General features: G+C 44.8%; 1 long non-coding RNA gene across 2 annotated transcripts in view; it reads left to right on the plus strand.

Annotated features, from left to right (window-relative positions):
* The first annotated feature begins 15,995 nt into the window (after positions 1–15,995).
* LOC109889813 (uncharacterized) overlaps positions 15,996–21,953 on the plus strand; it is a 46,762-nt gene continuing 40,804 nt past the window's right edge. For both annotated transcript variants that reach the window (XR_004209816.1, XR_004209817.1), the window contains exons 1-3: positions 15,996–16,247; positions 19,721–19,858; positions 20,457–20,634. This is a non-coding gene — a long non-coding RNA (uncharacterized LOC109889813). The remainder of the gene's footprint in view (positions 16,248–19,720; positions 19,859–20,456; positions 20,635–21,953) is intronic.

Below are 21,953 nucleotides of genomic sequence, written 5' to 3' on the forward strand. Positions count from 1 at the left end.
TTTGTCAGAGAGTCAGGTTCTATTATCCTTTAATGTGTGTGATCGGGACCTTTGCTTTCAAGGGTATTCCCTCCCCTGAAGAGGTATTACATTGGACACGGCACAAACAAACACACTCTCTCCCACTCTGGTCTTATTGGGGTAGACAGAGGGCAGAGGCAGACCTGCAGTAAGACATGTCTTACTTCCCACCTTGAAATTTTGTTTTACTGCAGGGCAATTTGAGGGATCAGAGAGCTGTGCCTGTGTATTATTCAAGGGCAGCAACTGGTCTTCAGGTTTCCCAAGTCTCTTTGAATTAGTGATCTATAAATAAGTTCCTGGGGGGGCTGTTGAATAGCTTTTTGAATAGCTGGTACCGACAGAGAGGGTCGCCTCACTTCTAGTCCTGAGGAAACTATGCAGTATTTTGTTTTTTTTATGTTTTACATTGTTAGCACAGAAAAACGTAAGAGTTATTACATAAAGCTGGGCGACGTCAACTTACCAGCACTACGACCAGGAATATGACTTTCCCGAAGCGGATCTTTTGTTCGAACCACCTAAGGCATTCAAACTGTTTCCAGAGGCTGACCCAAAACAATGTCGCCACAGGAGAAGTAGACGGAGCGGCCTTCTGGTCAGGCTTTGGAGGCGCTCACACCACCCACTGCTTCCGAGTATTTCACTTGCTAATGTCCAGTTTCTAGATAACAAGGTAGACAAAAAAGAGAGATATCCAGGATTGTAACATGGCTCTCTGGGGAGCTATTGCATCTTGTTTGCATCTTGTTTATGCCGGTCAGTCATGGCCCATCCATATATTTATATTTATATACACATATTCTTATTCCATCCTTTTACTTAGATTTATGTGTATTGGGTAGTTGTGGAATTGTTAGATTACTTGTTAGATATTGCTGCACTGTCAGAACAAGAACAACAAGCATTTTGCTACACTTGCAATAACATCTGCTAACCATGTGTATGCGACCAATAGAATTTGATTTGATCTTCTTCACAGCTGTACTGTCATACACAAAAAATGGTAGACTATAGGCTACTTGGCTATTGCATGGCCAGGACAACAACAAAAACCGCACAGGCACATTACTGTGAACCAGACTTCGTTGTAGTTGGGTAGCCTACTTTCATTTTTATTAAATGAAACTGAAAACAAGCAATTTACAGGAAAATAATGTCACGCCCTGGCCATAGAGAGGCTTTTTATTCTCTATTTTGGTTAGGCCAGGTTGTGACTAAGGTGGGCATTCTATGATAATTTTCTATGTTTTTGATTTCTGTGTTGTTTGGCCGGGTGTGGTTCTCAATCAGGAACACCTGTCTGTCATTGTCTCTGATTGAGAACCATACTTAGTTAGCTCTTGCCCACATGCAGCGTACCACGCTGCACCTTGGTCCTCATCTTCTTCCACCAATGGCCGTTACTGAACTACCCACCAAAAAAGGACCAAGCAGCGTGGTAACCAGGAGCAGCGTGGAATGGACTCATGGACAAGGGAGGACATTCTGGACGGGAAGGGTTCGTAAACATGGGAGGAGATCCTGGCTGGAAGGGATCGCCTCCCATGGGAACAGACGGAGGCAGCCAGGATAGCGGAGGCAGCAGGTAAAGGGAGCCAGCCTTTTGAGGGAACACAGCTGGCAAGGAATCCCGAGAGGCAGCCCCAAAAATGTATTGGGGGGAGCACACGGGGAGTGTGGCTAAGTCAGGTAGGAGACCTGAGCCAACTCCCCATGCTTACCGTGGCGAGAGGTGGACCGGGCAGGCACCGTGTTATGCCGTAAGGTGCACGGTGTCCCCAGTGTGCAGGCATAGCCCGGGGCGCTACATCGCAGCTCCTCGTATCGGCCGGGCTAGAGTGAGCATCGAGCCAGGAATAATGAGGCCGGCTCAGCGCATCTGGTCTCCAGTGCGTCTCCTCGGCCCGGGTTATATAGCACCAGCCCTACGCATGGTGTCCCCTGTTCGCCAGCACAGCGCAGTGTGGTCTGTTCCACCCCGCCGCACTTCCCGGGCTACAGGGAGTATCCAGCCAGGACAGGTTGTGCAGGCTCGGTGCTCGAGACCTCCAGTGCGCCTCCAGTCCGGTACATTCGGTGCCACCTCCACGCACCAGGCCTCCTGTGGCAGCCCGAAGCACCAGGCTGTCTCTCTGTCTCCTCCCTCCAGGTGCTGCCTCCTGTCCGGCGCTTCCAGAGTCTCCCTCTTGTCCGGCGCTTCCAGAGTCTCCCTCCTGTCCGGCGCTTCCAGCGTCTCCCTCCTGCCCGGCGTTTCCAGAGCCTCCCTCTTGTCCGCCGCTTCCAGAGCCTCCCTCCTGTCCGCCACTTCCAGAGCCTCCCTCCTGTCCGCCGCTTCCAGAGCCGCCCTTCACTCCGCCGCTTCCAGAGCCGCCCTTCACTCCGGCGCTGCCAGAGTCGCCCTTCACTCCGGCGCTGCCAGAGTCGCCCTTCACTCCGGCGCTGCCAGAGTCGCCCTTCACTCCGGCGCTGCCAGAGTCGCCCTTCACTCCGGCGCTGCCAGAGTCGCCATTCACTCCGGCGCTGCCAGAATCACAGCCCCTCAGTCCAGAGGTGCCCCTCAGTCCAGAAGCACCCTCTACGAGGGCCAAGACTGAGGTGGGACTGTCACACCCTGGCCATAGAGAGGCTTTTTATTCTCTATTTTGGTTAGGCCAGGGTGTGACTAGGGTGGGCATTCTATGTTAATTTTCTATGTTTTTGATTTCTGTGTTGTTTGGCTGGGTGTGGTTCTCAATCAGGGACAGCTGTCCATCATTGTCTCTGATTGAGAACCATACTTAGGTAGCTCTTGCCCACATGGGTTTTGTGGGTAGTTATTTTCTGTTTAGTGTATTTTGCACCTGACTGAGCTGTTTCAGTTGTTCCTTTTGTTACTTTGTATTTAGTGTTCAGTTCTATTTAATAAAAACATGAACACGTACCACGCTGCATCCTGGTCCTCACCTTCTTCCACCAACGGCCGTTACAAATAAGGTTGTTTCTAAATTAAGAGGGTCACCGGCATCAACATATCTCACACCATGTTGAGCACATGGACACATGTCCATGGCGGGGATTTTACACACATCCAAGATAATTACATGAGCTCGCAAAAAGGGAAAACCCGCTCACATGTAGGGCTGTGGTGGTCATGAAATTGTGTCAGCCGGTGATTGTCAAACAAATAACTTCTGGTCTCACTGTAATTGACCGTTAATTAGCATCTCCTGGCTTCAATGCATAGCCTACAAGCCACTGATGCAGACCTTTGGAACATCTACACTTTAAAAAGACTAATACATCATTGTAATATAGCCTACACCATCACAATAAATCCATGATTTATTTTATACAGGTCTAAAGAGACATGATATGAACATAAGTTGTCCTTATTTTAGGCCCTGATCTGGCTATGCCATTTGCCTGTGGACTACACTAGTTCATTTAGCAGACAAGATTTGCTTAGAATTCCATGGCATTATTTCACATTAATCAAATCAAATTGTTATTTGTCACATAAACATGGTTAGCAGATGTTAATGCGAGTGTAGCGAAATGCTTGTGCTTCTAGTTCCGACAATGCAGTAATAACCAACAAGTAATCTAACTAACAATTCCAAAACTACTGTCTTATACACACAAGTGTAAGGGGATAAAGAATATGTACATAAAGATATATGAATGAGTGATGGTACAGAGCTGCATAGGCAAGATACAGTAGATGGTATCGAGTACAGTATATATATATGAGATGAGTATGTAAACAAAGTGGCATAGTTAAAGTGGCTAGTGATACATGTATTACATAAGGATGCAGTCGATGATATAGAGTACAGTATATACATATGCATATGAGATGAATAATGTAGGGTAAGTAACATTATATAAGGTAGCATTGTTTAAAGTGGCTAGTGATATATTTACATAATTTCCCATCAATTCCCATTATTAAAGTGGCTAGAGTTGAGTCAGTGTCATTGACAGTGTGTTGGCAGCAGCCACTCAATGTTAGTGGTGGCTGTTTAACAGTCTGATGGCCTTGAGATAGAAGCTGTTTTTCAGTCTCTCGGTCCCAGCTTTGATGCACCTGTACTGACCTCGCCTTCTGGATGACAGCGGGGTGAACAGGCAGTGGCTCGGGTGGTTGTTGTCCTTGATGATCTTTATGGCCTTCCTGTAGCTTCGGGTGGTGTAGGTGTCCTGGAGGGCAGGTAGTTTGCCCCCGGTGATGCATTGTGCAGACCTCACTACCCTCTGGAGAGCCTTACGGTTGTGGGTGGAGCAGTTGCCGTACCCGGCGGTGATACAGCCTGCCAGGATGCTCTCGATTGTGCATCTGCAGAAGTTTGTGAGTGCTTTTGGTGACAAGCCAAATTTCTTCAGCCTTCTGAGGTTGAAGAGGCGCTGCTGCGCCTTCTTCACGATGCTGTCCGTGTGGATGGACCAATTCAGTTTGTCTGTGATATGTATGCCGAGGAACTTAAAACTTGCTACCCTCTCCACTACTGTTCCATCGATGTGGATAGGGGGGTGTTCCCTCTGCTGTTTCCTGAAGTCCACAATCATCTCCTTAGTTTTGTTGACGTTGAGTGTGAGGTTATTTTCCTGGCACCACACTCCAAGGGCCCCTACCTCCTCCGTGTAGGCCGTCTCGTCGTTGTTGGTAATCAAGCCTACCACTGTTGTGTCGTCCGCAAACTTGATGATTGAGTTGGAGGCGTGCGTGGCCACGCAGTCGTGGGTGAACAGGGAGTACAGGAGAGGGCTCAGAACGCACCCTTGTGGGGCCCCAGTGTTGAGGATCAGCGGGGTGGAGATGTTGTTGCCTACCCTCACCACCTGGGGGCGGCCCGTCAGGAAGTCCAGTACCCAGTTGCACAGGGCGGGGTCGAGACCCAGGGTCTCGAGCTTGATGACGAGCTTGGAGGGTACTATGGTGTTAAATACCGAGCTGTAGTCGATGAACAGCATTCTCACATAGGTATTCCTCTTGTCCAGGTGGGTTAGGGCAGTGTGCAGTGTGGTTGAGATTGCATCGTCTGTGGACCTATTTGGGTGGTAAGCAAATTGGAGTGGGTCTAGGGTGTCAGGTAGGGTGGAGGTGATATGGTCCTTTACTAGTCTCTCAAAGCACTTCATGATGACGGAAGTGAGTGATACGGGGCGGTAGTCGTTTAGCTCAGTTACCTTAGCTTTCTTGGGAACAGGAACAATGGTGGCCCTCTTGAAGCATGTGGGAACAGCAGACTGGGATAGGGATTGATTGAATATGTCCGTAAACACACCAGCCAGCTGGTCTGTGCATGCTCTGAGGGCGCGGCTGGGGATGCCGTCTGGGCCTGCAGCCTTGCGAGGGTTAACACGTTTAAATGTTTTACTCACCTCGGCTGCAGTGAAGGAGAGGCCGCATGTTTTGGTTGCAGGCCGTGTCAGTGGCACTGTACTGTCCTCAAAGCGGGCAAAAAAGTTATTTAGTCTGCCTGGGAGCAAGACATCCGGGTCTGTGACGGGGCTGGTTTTCTTTTTGTAATCCGTGATTGACTGTAGACCCTGCCACATACCTCTTGTGTCTGAACCGTTGAATTGAGATTCTACTTTGTCTCTATACTGACGCTTATCTTGTTTGATTGCCTTGCGGAGGGAATAGCTACACTGTTTGTATTCGGTCATATTTCCGGTCACCTTGCCCTGATTAAAAGCAGTGGTTCGCGCTTTCAGTTTCACGTGAATGCTGCCATCAATCCACGGTTTCTGGTTTGGGAATGTTTTAATCGTTGCTATGGGAACGACATCTTCAATGCACGTTCTGATGAACTCGCACACCGAATCAGCGTATTCGTCAATGTTGTTGTCTGACGCAATACGAAACTTATCCCCGTCCACGTGATGGAAGCAGTCTTGGAGTGTGGAATCAGATTGGTCGGATCAGCGTTGAACAGACCTCAGCGAGGGAGCTTCTTGTTTTAGTTTCTGTCTGTAGGCAGGGATCAACAAAATGGAGTCGTGGTCAGCTTTTCCGAAAGGAGGGTGGGGCAGGGCCTTATATGCGTTGCGGAAGTTAGAATAGCAGTGATCCAAGGTTTTGCCAGCCCTGGTTGCGCAATCGATATGCTGATACAATTTAGGGAGTCTTGTTTTCAGATTAGCCTTGTTAAAATCCCCAGCTACAATGAATGCAGCCTCAGGATGCATGGATTCCAGTTTGCAAAGAGTCAAATAAAGTTCGTTCAGAGCCATCGATGTGTCTGCTTGGGGGGGAATATATACGGCTGTGATTATAATCGAAGAGAATTCCCTTGGTAGATAATGCAGTCAACATTTGATTGTGAGGAATTCTAAATCAGGTGAACAGAAGGACTTGAGTTCCTGTATGCTTTTGTGACCACACCACGTCTCGTTAGCCATAAGGCATACGCCCCCGCCCCTCTTCTTACCAGAAAGATGTTTGTTTCTGTTGGTGCGATGCGTGGAGAAACCAGCTGGCTGCACCGACTCTGATAGCGTCTCTCCAGTGAGCCATGTTTCCGTGAAGCAAAGAACGTTACAGTCTCTGATGTCCCTCTGGAATGCTACCCTTGCTCGGATTTCATCAACCTTGTTGTCAAGAGACTGGACATTGGCGAGAAGTATACTGGGGAGTGGTGCACGATGAGCCCGTCTCCGGAGTCTGACCAGAAGACCGCTACGTTTCCCTCTTTTACAAAGTCGTTTTTTTGGGTCGCCGGCTGGGATCCATTCCGTTGTCCTGGGTGAAAGGCAGAACACAGGATCCGCTTCGCGAAAGTCATATTCTTGGTCGTACTGATGGTGAGTAGACGCTGCTCTTATATTCAGTAGTTCTTCTCGACTGTATGTAATGAAACCTAAGATGACCTGGGGTACTAATGTAAGAAATAACACGTAAAAAAACAAAAAACTGCATTGTTTCCTAGGAACGCGAAGCGAGGCGGCCATCTCTGTCGGCGCCGGAAGGGCCATTTATAGTAGGAATAATACAATTGATCATAGCTGAATAAAATACAGTAGAAAGGTATAATAATTATAATTCCCTTTTCCAGGCTGCATGCTCAGAAGCACCTCTCACTCACATGGCTCTCAGTCATGTGATCTGGTTTTTCTTTCAGGCTACAAGTGAAGACAGACACATCGGGGATGCAACTGCACGTGATCTTTTCCAATTCCGAGGTGCATACTGAAGATATTGGAACAACTGTCCACATTTTATTTATATAGCCCTTCGTACATCAGCTGATATCTTAAAGTGCTGTACAGAAACCCAGCCTAAAACCCCAAACAGCATGCAATGCAGGTGTAGAAGCACAGAAACTCCCTAGAAAGGCCAAAACCTAGGAGGAAACCTAGAGAGGAACCAGGCTATGTGGGGTGGCCAGTCCTCTTCTGGCTGTGCCGGGTGGAGATTATAACAGAACATGGCCAAGATGTTCAAATGTTCATAAATGATCAGCATGGTCAAATAATAATAAGGCAGAACAGTTGAAACTGGAGCAGCAGCACGGCCAGGTGGACTGGGGACAGCAAGGAGTCATCATGTCAGGTAGTCCTGAGGCATGGTCTTAGGGCTCAGGTCCTCCGAGAGAGAGAAAGAAAGAAAGAGAGAATTAGAGAGAGCACACTTAAATTCACACAGGACACCGAATAGGACAGGAGAAGTACTCCAGATATAACAAACTGACCCTAGCCCCCCGACACAAACTACTGCAGCATAAATACTGGAGGCTGAGACAGAAGGGGTCAGGAGACACTGTGGCCCCATCCGAGGACACCCCCGGACAGGGCAAAACAGGAAGGATATAACTCCACCCACTTTGCCAATGCACAGCCCCCACACCACTAGAGGGATATCTTCAACCACCAACTTACCATCCTGAGACAAGGCCGAGTATAGCCCACAAAGATCTCCGCCACGGCACAACCCAAGGGGGGGAGGCGCCAACCCAGACAGGAAGATCACATCAGTGACTCAACCCACTCAAGTGACGCACCCCTCCAAGGGATGGTATGAAAGAGCCCCAGTAAGCCAGTGACTCCAGCCCCTGTAATAGGGTTAGAGGCAGAGAATCCCAGTGGAAAGAGGGGAACTGGCCAGGCAGAGACAGCAAGGGTGGTTCGTTGCTCCAGAGCCTTTCCGTTCACCTTCCCACTCCTGGGCCAGACTACACTCAATCATATGACCCACTGAAGAGATGAGTCTTCAGTAAAGACTTAAAGGTTGAGACCGAGTTTGCGTCTCTTACATGGGTAGGCAGACCATTCCATAAAAATTGAGCTCTATAGGAGAAAGCCCTGCTTCCAGCTGTTTGCTTCGAAATTCTAGGGACAATTAGGAGGCCTGCGTCTTGTGACCGTAGCGTACATGTAGGTATGTACGGCAGGACCAAATCAGAGAGATAGGTAGGAGCAAGCCCATGTAATGCTTTGTAGGTTAGCAGTAAAACCTTGAAATCAGCCCTTGCCTTGACAGGAAGCCAGTGTAGGGAGGCTAGCACTGGAGTAATATGATCAAATTTTTTGGTTCTAGTCAGGATTCTAGCAGCCGTATTTAGCACTAACTGAAGTTTATTTCATGCTTCATCCGGGTAGCCGGAAAGTAGAGCATTGCAGTAGTCTAACCTAGAAGTGACAAAAGCATGGATACATTTTTCTGCATCATTTTTGGACAGAAAGTTTCAGATTTTTGCAATGTTACGTAGATGGAAAAAAGCTGTCCTTGAAATGGTCTTGATATGTTCTTCAAAAGAGAGATCGGGGTCCAGAGTAACACCGAGGTCGTTCACAGTTTTATTTGAGGTCCACAGTTTTATTTGAGGTCCTTCACACTCCAACAGATTAGAATGTTTAGCTTGTTCATAAACATTTAGCTTATTTCTTCACATTACAAGCACAGCAACGAGCACACGGCAGTATGCTTTAAGCGTTCCATTAGCAGGAAAACACCATTCTCATAAGTGACTTCATTTTTATGGTGATAATTATTTTCCTCAAACTTGAAACTCACACGCTACGTATGTATTCTAGTTAGGCTCTTAATTTTAAGAAGTTATTTGTAACCTGGCTCAAATCGGTCTTTGAAATTGTGTTTCTTACATCGGATAAAAGTAGAGACTCAGAGCTACAAAATGGTATATCATACACTGCATTTTTGAGGAACAATGGGAAAATAATTCTGCTTTGAAAGTTGATAAACTTGTAAACTCAGTTTTGAGAAAATGGCCTTTGAATGATTTGGTACTTACTGGAGAGCTCTCCTTTGTATACACCCGCTAGCTGTCTAGAGCATATTTAACTGTTAACTGAAGAGATCCATCAGACAATTTCTTGGGCCACTATGCCTATAACAGACTTCTTCTGTCGCAACGTCCCTCTAAGGCCCTTCTGCTAGCTTGCTATCCACGGCCTGCTAGCTGTCTGAATCGCCGTGTCTCTAGCCAGCCTAACTACTCACTGGACCCCTATGATCACTCGGCTACGCATGCCTCTCCCTAATGTCAATATGCCTTGTCCATTGCTATTCTGGTTAGTGATTATTGTCTTATTTCACCGTAGAGCCTCTAGCCCTGCTCAATATGCCTTAGCTAACCCTTTAGTTCCACCTCCCACACATGCGGTGACATCACCTAGTTTAAATTATGTTTCTGGAGACAATATCTCTCTCATCATCACTCAATGCCTAGGTTTACATCCACTGTATTCACATTCTACCATACCTTTGTCTGTACATTATACCTTGAATCTATTCAATCGCGCCCAGAAACTTGCTCCTTTTACTCTATTTTCGGACCGTGCCAGACGACCAGTTCTTATAGCCTTTAGCCGTACACCGTACACTTATTCATCTGGTGATGTAGAGGTCAATCCAGTCCCTGCAGTGCCTAGGTCCACTCCTATTCCCCAGGTGCTCTCATTTGTTGACTTCTGTAGTCATAAAAGCCTTGGTTGCATGCATGTTAACATTAGATGCCTCCTCCCTGTTTGTTTTATTCACTGCCTGAGCACACTCTGCCAACCCGGATGTCCTAGCCGTGTCTGAATCCTGGCTTAGGAAGACCACCAAAAACCATGAAATTTCCATCCCTAACTATAACATTTTCCGACAAGATAGAACTGCCAAAGGGGGCGGAGTTGCAATCTACTGCAGAGATAGACAGAACTCTGCAGGCTAACTATCCAGGTCTGTACCCAAACAAACAGTCCACCTTTCCAGAAACAAGTCTCTCACCGTTGCTGCTTGCTATAAACCACCCTCTGCCCCCACCTGTGCCCTGGACACCGTATGTGAATTGATTGTCCCCCATCTATCTTCAGAGCACGTGCTGCTATTTGGCCTAAACCGGGGCATGCTTAACACCCCAGCTGCCTACAATCTAAGCTTGATGCCCTCAATCTCACACAAATTGTCAATGAACATACAAGGTACCACCCGAAATCCGTAAACACCGGCACACCTCTGCTGTCTACAATCAAGATCTCAGTGATCACTGCCTCATTGCCTGCATCCGTAATGGGTCTGCGGTCAAACGACCACCCCTCATCACTGTCAAACTCTCTCTAAAACACTTCAGCCAGCAGGCCTTTCTAATCGACCTGGCCCGGATATCCTGGAAGGATATTGACCTCAACCCGTCAGTAGAGGATGCCTGGTTATTCTTTAAAAGTGCCTTCCTCACCATCTTAAATAAGCATGCCCCATTCACAAAATGTAGAACCAGGAACAGATATAGCCCATAGTTCACTCCAGACCTGACTGCCCTTGACCAGCACAAAAACATCCTGTGGTGTACCGCATTAGCATCGAATAGTCCCCGTGATATACAACTTTTCAGGGAAGTTAGGAATCAATATACACAGGCAGTTAGGAAAGCCAAGGCTAGCTTTTTCAAACAGAAATTTGCATCCTGTAGCACAAACTCTGGTTAGGCTATTTTCATGTTATCCAGAGTGTTGGTGACTAACTGTGCTCCTGGCAACAATTTAATTACGCTCTTTTGCCAAAGTTTACTGGCCATATTCAACCGGTGTTGAGCGTTCGTAAATTCATCAGTCATTCTTTGCTCTGACGAGAGTGTTCTGAAACAGTTGTTGCAGTGACGTTGTATTGAAATGGATACTTCCATACTGGAGTCTTTTGTTAAGTTTTAATAGCAATACATAAAAAATAATAATAATTTTAAAAAAGCAGTGTTAGACAGGATTACACTACACATACTGACCTGCTCAAATAGACAGAAGACTTCTATATGGCAGACCAATCCAAATTCACCTCTCAGCATTTCCAGCCCACTCATTATCTCAGCCAATCATGGCTAGCGGGAAGGTTGATTGCTTTTTCTGTGGCTTAAGCAACTAGGCTCGTAATTTAACAATTGTATTAGTATTTACAGATGGCATACAAGTTTGTTATTAAGGCACATGAAAGTTCACAAAAAAATGTATGTTCAAAAGGCTCTCGTGTGAAGTAGTGACCTGCAACATACATGAAACGGGTCACATTTGGCCACTTTAGTTGTGATACAAACCTTATCAAACCATACAGGCCTATGGGCTAGGCTACATGAGGTGTGCGACTATGATTTCCTAAAATAAAGGCATGTGCTGTTTCTTGTTTCTTCTTTCTTCTGAGCATCATTCACATGTGATAGGCTAATGATGTCACTTATCAGACAATTTTTTTATTTAATCTTGTCTTTACATATTATACGTGTGAAAATTCTGATGGTTTAGAATGGACCATTATCTTGCACCTGTCTCGAACAGAGCCAGGGGGAAAAATACATTAAATAACGAATGGAGGATGCTTTTCATGTGGTTCATTTTCATGCCAGCCAGGAAGGCTATACTCAGTTATAAAGCGAAGCAATGTGCTTAATATTCGATTGAGTTGAGAAGTTGAGAAATAAATATCGTAGGAATCTCAAATAGAAAATATATTTTGATTTGTTTAACACATTTTTCGTGTTATTTCATAGTTTAGTTTAAAATAGAAAAAAAAATAAAGAAAAACCCTGGAATGGCATAGGTCGGGGTGTGACTAGGGTGGGCATTCTAGTTTCTTTATTTCTAGGTTGGCCTGGTATGGTTCCCAACCAGAGGCAGCTGTCTATCGTTGTCTCTGTTTGGGGATCATACTTAGGCAGCCTTTTCCCACCTGTTGGTTGTGGGATCTTGTTTGTGTATAGTTGCCTTGAGCACTGCATAGCTTCACGTTCATTTTGTTCTTTATTGTTTTTTGCCAGTTTACGTAATAAAATGATGAACCAGATTCAGGTCAGATTCTTACAACAACATTCGTGACAGAAGATCCCACCACCCACGGACCAAGCAGCGTGCCCAGGAGGAGCAGGGATCCTGGGCCTGGGAGGAAAGCCGGGAGTGGAGGACATCCTGGACTTGGGATGAAATAATGGTAGGAGCCTGCCATGGAAGCAGGCGGAAGCAGCGAAGGAGGGACAGCGACAACACCAGGATTCGCGGCCTAAGAAGCAGCCTAAGAAATAACACGTATGGGAGGCACACTGGGTGGAGCTGAGGGGTGAGTCAGAGACCGAGGAGGAATATTGGGATAGAATGAGCGAGGAGTGGTTGGTGAAAGATGAGGAGAGTGATGAGAGAGGGCTGAATAGGCAAGACAGTCACCCTGAGGAGTGTGTTAGCCATCTGATGCCACCTGTGCCAGCTCTCCGCACTTGCTTTGAGGAGAGTGTCATCGTTCTGGTACAATGTGTGCCGGTTCTACGCACCGTGTCCCCAGTGCGCCTCCCCAGCCCGGTACGTCCTGTGCCAGCTCCCCGCACTTGCCGTGCGAAGGTTGTCATCTGTCCAGCACACGTTGTGCCAGCTTTACGCTCCAAACGTCCAGTACGCCTCCACGGCCCAGTACGTCCTGTGCCGGTTCTATGCATAGTGTCTAAAGTGCGCCTCCACAGCCCGGTGCGTCCTGTGCCAGCCCCCCACACTTGCCGTGCGAAGGTTGTCATCTGTCCAGGACACATTGTGCCAGCTCTATGCTCCAGACGATCCATGGTCTGGAGCTACAGGCGACGATCCCCGCGCCAGAGTCCCCACCGAAGCGGGCAGATCCACCAGCGGAGCGGGGTCTATGTCCCGCACCGGAGCCGATTCTTACAACAACGTTTGTGACAATCAGTGAATTCTAACTGTACTTAACCTTGTTGGGATAGGGGGCAGCATTTTCACTTTTGGATGAAGAGCGAGTGAAGAGCGAGTTCACCCAGAGTGAACTGCCTCCTACTCTGTCCCAGATGGTAATATATGCATATTATTATTAGTATTGGACAGAAAACGCTGAAGTTTCTAAAACTGTTTGAATGATATCTGTGAGTATAACAGAACTCACATGGCAGGCGAAAACCTGAGAAAAATCCAACCAGGAAGTGGGAAATCTGAGGTTTGTAGTTTTTCAAAGCTTGGCCACCGAATACACAGTGTCTATGGAGTCAAGTTGCACTTCCTACGGCTTTAGAAACTTGAAAGAGGATTCTACAAAGGAGGCCTGTATGAGACCTGTTTGAGTCAGTGGTCTGGCAGAGTGTCTCAGGCTTGTGATGCGTGCTCCCGACAGAGTTACCTCTCGTTCCAGTGCTTTTCTTCAGACATTGGAATTTTCCGGTTGGAAGCTTATTGATGTTTTATGTTAAAGATTGATTCCATACATCGTTTGACTTGTTTCTACAACCTGTAACAGAACTTTTCGAGTTTTTGTCTGGATGAAGTGCTCTCGCCTCATGAAGATGGATTACTGGGTTGAACACGCTAACAACAAGTGGCTATTTGGACATAAATGATGGACTTTATGGAACAAAACAGTCATTTATTGTCAAACTGGGATTCCTGGGAGTGCCTTCTGATGAAGATCATCAAAGTTAAGTGAATATTTATAGTGTTATTTCTAACCTCTGTTTACTCCAAAATGGCAGATATTTCTCTGGCTGGATTGGGCTCTGATCACCGTTCTCAGATAATGCTTTTTCCGTAAAGTTTTTTTGTAATATGACACAGAGGTTGCATTAAGGAGAAGTCTATCTTTAATTCTGTGAATAACAGTTGTATCTTTTATCAATGTTTATTGAGTATTTCTGCAAAATCCTCAGATGTTATGGAATCAAAACATTACTGCACGTAACGCACCAATGTAAACTGAGATTTGGGATATAAATATGAACATTATCGAACAAAACATACATGTATTGTGTAACATGATGTCCTATGAGTGTCATCTGATGAAGATTCTCGAAGGTTAGTGATTAATTTTACCTATATTTCTGCTTTTTGTGACTCCTATCTTTGGCTGGAAAAATGGCTGAGTGTTTTTTTGGACTTGGCTATGACCTAACATAATCATATGTTGTGCTTTCTCTGTAAAGCATTTACATTAAAAATATGTTTATCTTTAATTTGCTGTATTGGACTTGTTAATTAATGTGTGAAAGTTACATATTTAAAAAAATGTTTTTGAATTTTGTCACTGACTTTTCAGCGGAATGTTGTCGAGGGGTTCCACTAGCACCTAGAATGATAAATTCTATAAACACTGTTTCCCATGCTTGTTCATTGAACCCTTAATGAATATGCACCTGTGGAACGGTCATTGAGACACAAACATCTTTCAGACGGTAGGCTATTAAGGTCACAGACTTAGGACACTAAAGAGGCCTTTCTACTGACTCTGAAAAACACCAAAAGAAAGATGCCCAGAGTCCCTGCTCATCTGCGTGAACGTGCCTTAAGCATGCTGCAAGGAGGCATGAGGACTGCAGATGTGGCAAGGGCAATAAATTGCAATGTCCGTACTGTGAGACGCCTTAGACAGAGCTACAGGGAGACAGGACGGACAGCTGATCGTCCTCGCAGTGGCAGACCAAGTGTAAAAACACCTGCACAGGATCGGTACATCTGAACATCACACCTGCGGGACAGGTACATAGATGGCAACAACAAATGCCCGAGTTACACCAGGAACGCACAATCCCTCCATCAGTGCTCAGACTGTCCGCAATAGTCCAGCCTCTCTCAGCCTAAGGGCGTATAGGCCTGTTGTAAGGCAGGTCCTCACCAGCCATTACCTGCAACAACGTGGCCTATGGGCACAAACCCACCGTCGCTGGGTCAGACAGGACTGGCAAAACGTGCTCTTCACTGACGGGTCGCGATTTTTTCTCACCAGGGGTGATGGTCGGATTCACGTTTATCATCGAAGGATTGAGCATTACACCAAGGCCGGGAGTCTGGAGAGGGATCGATTTGGAGGTGGAGGGTCTGTCAGGGTCTGGGGTGGTGTGTCATAGCAGCATTGTACTGAGCTTGTTGTCATTGCAGGCAATCTCAACGCTGTGCTCATCCTGACATGACCCTTCAGCATGACAATGCCACCTGCCATACTGCTCGTTCTGTGCATGATTTCTTGCAAGACAGGAATGTCAGTGTTCTGCCATGGCCAGCGAAGAGCCCGGATCTCAATCCCACGTCTGGGACCTGTTGGATCAGAGGGTGAGGACTAATGCCACTCCCCCCCAGAAATATCTGGGAACTTGCAGGAGCCTTAGTGGAAGAGTGGGGTAACATCTCACAGCCAGAACTGTCAAATATTGTGCAGTCCATGAGGAGGAGATGCACTGCAGTACTTAATGCAGCTGGTGGCCACACCAGATACTGACTGCTACTTTTGTTACCCCCCCCCCCCCTTTGTTCAGGGACACATTATTCCATTTCTGTTAGTCACATGTCTGTGGAACTTGTTCAGTTTGTCTCAGTTGTTGAATCTTATGTTCATACGAATACTTACACATGTTACGTTTGCTGAAAATAAACCTAGTTGACATTGAAAGGACGTTTATTTTTTTGCCCAGTTTATAAGGGTACAAGGCGAGACCCAAATGCAGACACAGGAAGCAGATGGTTGATTCCTGCCAATCGTAAGCACAGGAAGTCACATACTGCGGACGCACCCAATACTATGTTAACTGCTATGTTTACTATGCAAACAGTTTTAACCATTTGCTAACCTATGCTGCTATGGTTACTATTCTAACTGTTATTTTCCACACTTTATGGACTTTTAGCTGAGTGGCTATGCACTGTACCTGTCTAATGGAAATGTGTCAGGTTAGAGCATCCATAATGCAGCAAGGATAAAGGTAATTTTCACATGGGTGTTGACCAAATGGCTTCTCCAGCAGCAGATGGGACAGAAGTTGGACATTGAAGACGAGGTACAGTAACATAACAGCCCAGGTCTCCCTTGGGAAATAGGTTTTCTGACCTCAATGGGACTTTCTGGTTAAAGTCAAGTTAGTCAATATGAGGAGCTGTTTATGTATTTTTACTAAAAAGCAGTTATTCCCCCAAGCTCTGTATGTCAGCGCAGTGATAATGTGAGAAGACGTGATTCATCACCCAACCATCAATAACTCATTATTTTAACTCAGTTACAGTACCACAAGGAGAGTGAATAATGTATTCATTTCAAATGTCAGTCTCATTGATATGTGTCTCACTGTGCCTGTCAGAGACAGCATTGTTAACAAATCTCTATGGTTTTAACTGGTAAGCCTCAGTAGCATTGTGATAAAATATTTAGGTATATCTATATTTGACATTTTAGTCAGTAAGGAGACAATCTTGTTCAGAGCAACTTACAGGAGCAATTAAGGTTAAGTGCCTTGCTCAAGGGCCCATCAACAGATTTCTCACCTAGTCGGCTCGGGGACTCAAAACAGCTTCAGTGATATTTGCAATTCGTTCCAGTCATTGGCAGCAGAGAACTGGAAGGAAAGGCGGCCAACGGAAGAGTTGGCTTTGAGGATGACCAGTGAAATATACCTGCTGGAGCGTGTGCTACGGGTGGGTGCTGCTATTATGACCAGTGAGCTGAGATAAGGCGGGGTTTTACCTAGCAAAGACTTATAGATGACCTGGAGCCAGTGGGTTTGGTGACGAATATGTAGTAAGGGCCAGCCAACAAGAGCATACAGGTCGCAGTGGTGGGTAGTATATGGGGCTTTGGTGACAAAACAGATGGCACTGTGATAGACTACATCCAGTTTGCTGAGTAGAGTGTTGGAGGCTATTTTGTAAATGACATCGCTGAAGTCAAGGATCAGTCGGATCAGTCAGTTTTACGATGGTATGTTTAGTAATCGGAACATTTGGTAATGAGAAAGTTTGTTTCAAGTTTTAATCTCACTTGCACAAGTACAGTGCAGTACAGTGAAATGCCTTTCTTGCAAGCTCCAAACACAACAATGCAGTAATAAATATCAATGTAGCACTGAAAATAATGTAAGGTAGAACAAAACACACATGAAATAAGAACACGAGAAAGTAAGAAGCTATATACAAGGTCAGTTCCAATACCATATTTACAATATGCAGAGATACTGGAGTGATGTTCGACGAGCACGTGTCCACATACTTTTGGTCTTGAATTTTGGGTTGACGATTAGACTATAGTTGCTATATTTTACCTCCAAATATGACTCCAGAGTGTTTTGTACAACAGATACAAATTACATACTGTATGTGCAATAACTAATATCATAGGCTAAATAATTTGTGAAATTCAAAACTAGATATAATACTCACTGCTAGTAGCTAAGTATTCATCGAAGAGTACATTTAATGCCCTAATAAAAACTTTGCAGTTGTAGCCTACTACCCATGAGACACACAGGCCTATTTCCTGCAATTGCCGTTGCGCATTTCTATATCTCAAAGCCATATCACATATATTGGTTGTAAAATAGTTGCTTTTGAGCTGAATATTAATACCCTCCTCTCTCCGACAAGGAAAAGGGGACAACGTTTCCAAAGCTGTGTTTTTCCTGCAATTGTATTTTGAAATGTTATACAATCAGAACATATTTTTCTCTTGTGCGGTGGGTGGCTCAATCATCACAGCACCAGGCCCCAACGAGGGCACAGGCTCAGCGTCAGGGTAGACACTTTCATTACAGGAATCATGAGGATAATGCGCTTTGCTTTTTGACCAAATCATAGTTTTAGATGCCCAAATAATAGGACATTTGAGTGAGGTAACGCTGTGGAATGTGCTCTTTCAACATTTCTAGGCAGCCTTTATGTTTTTTTACGACTGATGATCTTGTCTGTCTAACTGATGACAGAGTTGGAGCAGGTGTCTTTGCTGATGCCGTGTTGGACTTTGAATGTGAGGCTGAGCTGTGGTCACCCAAACTATCAGAAAACCAAGCCAGTCGTTGCCCACTGATCAGCCAAATGCTCATGATTGATTAGTATAACAGAGAACAAAAAAGTATCTTAACACCACCTTTTAAAATCTTATATGTATATTTTTTTATTTAAAAAGGTATGGGCCTGTTAAGATACTTTTTTGTACCATTTCTAACTTTAAAAAAAATGTGTGTGTCAATTTCGACCAGCAAACCAACAAAAAAATGGTTCAGATCATCTGGGGTTAGCCAGAATTGCCGGATGTAACTACCTAACTGCGATTAAAAAATGTTTTTGTCAAAAATAGCTTCTTAGCAAAGGGCATTTACTCAAGCAAGAATTTTGCTTGGTCTGAGTGGGGAGGGAAAAGCTGAAAATGTACTGTTATTGGCAGAGATGTGAACTCCCTTTCCAATTGGTCTATTAACAAATTGATCACATGGTGACATCACAATGGAAGGACAAAACTCCATCCCCCAAAACAGACTGAAATTTCAGGTGGTGGGATCATTTTCACAGTATTATTCCAACCTCAGTGTTTAAATATACACAATATAAAACACAGAAATCACGTTTTTGACTGCACTGGGCCTTAAAAATATGGGATGGGATCAAGTGTTTGTTAAACATAGCAAGATGAGCTGCACATAGTATCCACAATAGAACATTACAATATACTCAGAGCCATATGCAGTAGTAGTTATAGTAAATATGTTGAAACAATGTGCAATATACAGTCCTACCACTGACTTCAGTTAATGGTTATCTTCAAGGCTTTAAGGTCCCACTCTTAGTATGGTTCTCCAAAATGGTGACTGTCAGTGTCTATATTCCTGTAGCAGTAACATTTTGTCAAATTTCTGACCGGTTGACTAATTGCATTTTTTGCAGACTTATTCAATTCAATAACATTTGACCCTTTCAAGGCAAAGCCGGTCGGAGATGTTGAGCAATGCTGCATGTTTAAGAGGATTGAGCATGGTCCACAAGTTAGGTGGACATCCTCACAGTTACTGAGAAATCTCTCTGTCTGTCTCTGTATGTATAATTCCATGTGTGCCCTCACAACTAATGCTCCGAATGTATAATGCCATGCTCCTAATGCTTTCGCACCTTCTTCACGACTGTGCGTGCGTGTTTGGACCATTTTAAGTCTTCAGTGATTTGGACACAGGAACTTGAAGCTCTCGACCTGCTCCACTGCGGCCCAGTTGATGTGGGTGGGGCATAATCCTGTTTGTCACTTGAGTTCCATAAACCTGCTTAGACCGTTACGGAATGAAAATGAATATCTCGTGCTCTATCACTCTCAAACACCACTAAGTAGACATAGAGGAAATCCGATTCCCACACACACCAGTTATGCTGTCTTATTAGGTGTGTGGCATTTTACTTCCAAGCAGTCCATATATTGTAGTGTTGTTTCCAGAAGCTATGGAATCCAGACACGTTAAAAAATAAGAAAAAGTTTTGTGTTCTGTGTGTGTGTGTGTAGGCATGGGGAGCCCTGAGGATGACCTGACTCTGAGAGCAGCTTTGTATGGAATGCTGTTCCACATCCAGGCAGACAGCTCAGACTGGAAGGGAGCTCTGAATCTGCTGAAGCATGCTATCCCCACACAAGAAACAGGTTGTGAGTACTGGGTAGAGATGGCAAGGGGAATAGGGGAGAGAGAAAGGCAGAAGGGAGAAAAGTGTGATAGAATATAGATGGAAGAGAACAAGGGATAGACATGGTGAAAGGAAAGGAGGAGAGAGAGGGAAAAGGATTTATACAACACTCCTATTACTGCCATCATCATTTGTATGCATGCACATGCAAGGTATTCATACCTTGATATGAATATGACGTTATAAATTAGTATGTACGTAGATGTATGTTTAATGAAATTTCATATTTTGGATAGGGAAAATTATTTCAATATGGATGCCTCAGCAAAAAAGACCTCATCCTTATTGGGTGAATGAGCATAACTTTAAATATGTATGATTTGTCAAATCTACTGCTTAATAAAAACAACTTTGTGAGGGCATTTCAGAGCGTCAAATCCTTATGAAAACATTAGGTGTTGATAGTTCAGCCGAAGGATGTGCACATCCACATAGTTACTGGAAATGACAATGTGAAAACAAAATGTCTGAGCAAGGACAGTATGATTCGGGTCTACATGATGATATGAAAAGGGCATAAGAGTGTGAAACTGTATGTTCTCTCCTTGACTGTGCCTTAGGCTCCTGTTAAAGCACTGGGTGCTGGTGATGTCCTGGCTAGGGGAGAGCGTTCTGCTAGACATGCCGAAGTTCAGGGATGAACTCAGTGCCACATGTGGGAGCAATGGAGTTGCACTGTGTGCTGGGGAAATACTAAAGCAGCTGGCCAGCTACCAGAACTCCATAATCTCCCTACTGGTAGGTGGTAACACAAACACACACACGACGCACACTCACATAAACACAAATGCACACACACACTTTCCACATTCACTCTTGCGATAGACTACTTTAGAGACATACACATAGCTTCAGTGCTCTCTTCGAAGTGTGAAAGATTGCAGCAGTTCCTTGCTAGGTTTGAATCCCAAGTGGAGCTATTGCGCTTAGGGTGTTGAAGGACTCTAGCAATATCTAGTGGAAACTTAGTGCTATTGCAGCTGTGCTCTGTGTATCGCGCTTAAGCTGTGGCTTTGTATGCGTGAGCCTTATGGGTTTATGGTGTGTAGAGTGTGAAGAGTCACTGGCAGAAGGTGGATTACCTGTTGGAGTTTGGGGAGTGGCTATACTGTCAGAACTTTCCCCTGGCTGACTCCCAGCACCAGTGGGCTATTGACATCCTCCTGCACATGAACACTGACCATAAAGAGAGCAATAGAATGTTTCTCGTCATTGCTATGCATTTTGTATCCTTGCTATGTAAAAGTATGTTTAGCTGCTCAAGAATAGTAAACCATTTCCTCTTCTTCTCTATTAATAGAGAAGACTTGTGCCCAAGAGATGCAAACTGAAAGAACCGTAGAGGAGAGAGAATTCCCAAGGAGGTACTGATTTCTCTTGGGATGAGTATGTAGAATGGCAATGCTGACCTGGGATCAAATACTATTTCAAATATCTTCAAGTACTTTAGCAGGGCTTGATTATGCTTGCCTGGATCCAATAGAATATTCTCAGCTGCAATCCTGCCACTTTGGCACTCCAAGTAGGCCAGAGCAGATGGCAAAGTATTAGAACATTTTCAAATAGTGTTGAACCCAGTTCTTATGTAACGTTACAGTGCCTACATAAAGTGTTCAGACCCTTTGACCACATTTGACCCTTTTTCCACATTTTGTTGTTACAGCCTGAATTTAAATTGAGATTTTTGGTCACTGGCCTACACACTTTACCCTATATGTCAAAGGTGAATTATATATACTTTTACAAATTAGTAAAATATAAAAAGTTGAAAGGTCTTGAGTCAGAAACAGTTTAACATGATTTTTTAATGACTACCTCATCACTAAAGAATGCCCGTTTTATTGCTTTTTTAATCAGAACAACAGTTTGCAAAAGGGTTTTCTAATGATCAATTAGCCTTTTAAAATAATAAACTTGGATTAGCTAACACAACGTGCCATTGGAACACAGGAGTGATGGTTGCTGATAATGGGCCTCTGTAGGCCTATGTAGATATTCCAGTAGATATTCCATCAAAAAAAATCTGCCGTTTCCAGCTACAATAGTCATTTACATCA

Source organism: Oncorhynchus kisutch, linkage group LG4 (assembly GCF_002021735.2).
Source record: "Oncorhynchus kisutch isolate 150728-3 linkage group LG4, Okis_V2, whole genome shotgun sequence".
NCBI classification, from domain to species: Eukaryota; Metazoa; Chordata; class Actinopteri; order Salmoniformes; family Salmonidae; genus Oncorhynchus; species Oncorhynchus kisutch.